The sequence below is a fragment of the Lathyrus oleraceus genome, chromosome 6, assembly GCF_024323335.1.
Source record: "Lathyrus oleraceus cultivar Zhongwan6 chromosome 6, CAAS_Psat_ZW6_1.0, whole genome shotgun sequence".
Lineage (NCBI taxonomy): Eukaryota > Viridiplantae > Streptophyta > Magnoliopsida > Fabales > Fabaceae > Lathyrus > Lathyrus oleraceus.
The window spans coordinates 58,816,925-58,820,063 of NC_066584.1; the positions used below are offsets into that span (position 1 = coordinate 58,816,925).

Genomic DNA, 3,139 nt, shown 5'->3' on the forward strand with positions numbered 1-3,139 from the left:
CTTTAAAGTCATCATCTTCCTTTATGGGGGTTGATGGTAACTTGATTGTTTTTATAATTTCTTTTTGTTCTAATTCTCTAACACATTCATCAATGATATCTAAGGCATAACACGAGTCTCCCATCACAGGTGCCATAAGAAATTTCGAAAGTATAAATTCTATTTTCTCGTCACCTACCTCAAATGTCAACTTTCCTTTCTTGACATCTATTATGGCTCCTGCAGTCGATAAGAATGGCCTACCTAGAAGAATTGGTATATCATTGTCCTCTTTGATGTCCATGACGACAAAATCAGTAGGGATAAATAACTGACCTATCCTAACAGGAACATCTTCTAAAATGCCTATCGGATATTTGACAGGTCTATCGGCTAACTGAAGTGACATCTTAGTGGGTTGTACTTCTCCTAAGTTTAATCTCTCACAAACTGCTAAAGGCATTAAACTCACACTAGCTCCTAAGTCTAGAAAAGCTTTTTCGATGACATGATTACCCAAAAGGCAAGGAATGGAGAAATTTCCAGGATCTTTATCTTTCTTTGCTAATTTGTCCTCGGAAATAGCATTACATTCCAAAGGCTTCGGATCGTCAAGTCTACGTTTGTTGGTAAGGATGTCTTTGAGAAACTTTGCATAAGAAGGTATTTGGGTGATGGCTTATGTGAAAGGGATTTCTACATGAAGTTTTTCTATAACTTTAATAAATTTTTGATACTGTTTATTGATCTGGGTTTGTTTGAGTCTTTGGGGATATGGTATAGGTGGTTTATATGGCGGGGGCGGTACGTAAATTTTATCTTTAGGTTCTTCTCCTTTATCTCGACCTTCCTGGCTTTCAGATTCCTCTGGTTCCTTTACTTTGTCCGGGGGTTTGGTACATTCCTTAGAAGTTTCGGGTTCACTCAATCTTGGGTTTGGTGGCTCATCATAAGCGTTCCCACTTCGTAGGGTAATGGCATTGGCTTGTCCTCTCGGATTTTGTTGAGGTTGTCCAGGGAATTGTCCTCCAGGTGTAGTCTGAGGGGCTTGGTTTAAAGCTACCTGAGAGATCTGGGTTTCAAGCATCTTGGTATGAGTAACTATTTGGTCAACCTTGGTTCCTAACTGAGTAATCAATTCGTTAACATGAATGTTTTGATTCATGAACTCCTTGTTTTGTTGGGTTTGAGCGGTGATAAAATTTTCCATAATTTTCTCAAGGCTCGGCTTTGGTGGTACAGGTTGCATAGGTTGATTTGATCTAGGGGCTTGATAACTAGGTCTCGGAGGTGCATTATTTTGAATAGGGTTATTGTTTTTATAGGAGAAGTTAGGGTGATTCCTCCATCCAGGGTTATAGGTATTTGAGTATGGGTTCCCTTGGGTGTAGTTCACTTGCTCGGAGTGGGTTTCGTTCAATAGACTGCATTTGGCGGATTGGTGTCCTTGGGTTCCACATATCTCACAATCCGACGAAATTGCGGCTACAGTATTCGGGTTTATGCACATATGCTCGACCTTAAGGGCTAATGCGTCCATTTTAGCCTGCATCATGTCTATAGAGCTTAGTTCATGCACTCCTCCTTGGGCTTCCTTCTTCTCAATTGTCGCTTGTTCGACTCCCCATGATTGATGGTTTTGAGCCATGTCTTCAATGAGGGCACTAGCTTCAGGGTAAGGTTTGTTCATCAGAGCACCGCATGCGGCAGCGTCGATGGTCATCTTTGTGTTATAATGAAGTCCATCATAGAAGGTTTGAATGATTAACCAATTTTCTAAACCATGATGTGGGCATACTCGTAACAACTCTTTATATCTCTCCCAAGCTTCGAACAACGATTCTCCATGGTTTTGGGTAAATCTAGTTATATGGTTTCGAAGAACGGCGGTCTTACTCGGGGGAAAATATCTAGCAAGAAAAACTCTTCTAAGGTTATCCCAAGTCGTAATGGAATTGGGTGGAAGGGAATCTAACCATGACAGGGCTTTATCTCTGAGGGAAAAAGGAAATAATCTTAAACGTATTGCCTCAGGAGAAGCTCCATTGGTTTTAAAAGTATCTGCTAATTGAAGAAATATTTTTAAATGTTGGTTAGGGTTCTCGGTAGCGAGACCCGCGAATTGTCTCTGTTGCACTAGTTGTAACAGAGATGGTTTAAGTTCAAAGTTATTGGCTGGGATGATTGGGTTTACTATACTAGAACTAGGTTCTTCGTTAGATGGTTGAGCGAATTCCTTAAGAGGTCTTTGGTTTTGATCTTCGGCCATAGCTCTCTTAATTCTATGAAAGAATAAACGTGCGCGTAACGTTCAGGTTCCGCCAGAGGGTTTACTAAGCTTAAACTTCCGGTACTGCGAGTTCTTCGCATTGACCGGCGGGAAATAACCTAAGTCTAAACGATATAACAACAGGAAAATGAAATTTGACGAAATTGGTCCCCGGCAACGGCGCCAAAAACTTGATGCGTTGGAAAACTTGATGCGGTGTTCGCAAGTATACGAACGCGTCAGAGTAATATAAAAGATTGTCGAATCCACAGAGACCAAGTGTCAAGCTATCGTTATCTGTTGTTATGGTGTTTATCAAAGGAAATCAAAATAGGTGTTTTTGTAGTGTGCAATGAAAAGTAGAGTATTTAAATAGATTTAATTAATAAAGACAGGGTCGAATGTAATTCACGTAACCAATTGATAATCCAAGTACTTGCTAATAGAACTACTTATGGGCAATATTTCCTACTTTGAAAAGAACTAATTTAACGAGAATTGTCGCTTTCGCGTATTCAGAACCGAGTTGTACTCCCTAATCAAACCCTCTTATTGTCACTTATAAAAAGGCGCGCATTGCGTTAGAGTAGTAAACCTATTTTTAAGAAATATAGTATCTTGACTAAGTTGAAAAGTATTATAACCTGGACTTCTTAACCAAAAGAGGTTCTTACGAACCAGACTCTAAACTTATAAACGCGTCCGAAAATAGTTTTAAAATCTCTTTTCTTCTTAATGTTAAAAACTCCTAATGAACTAAACAAAGCGCTTTCGCTGTTTTTGAAATAGTTAAAATCAATTAAGTTTATAAAGACGTTGGACGGCTTTCGATCTTACCCAACAGAATTGAAGTGCGGGAAAACTTAAGTTGAAAGTTAAAATAGCCCTTAA

The 3,139-nt window shown here is 39.3% G+C and overlaps 1 non-coding gene across 1 annotated transcript; it reads left to right on the forward strand.

Annotated features, from left to right (window-relative positions):
- The first annotated feature begins 1,757 nt into the window (after positions 1–1,757).
- LOC127099548 (small nucleolar RNA R71) lies at positions 1,758–1,864 on the forward strand. Its single transcript, XR_007794039.1, has one exon. It is a non-coding gene; the product is annotated as a small nucleolar RNA R71 (small nucleolar RNA).
- The last annotated feature ends 1,275 nt before the right edge of the window (positions 1,865–3,139 follow it).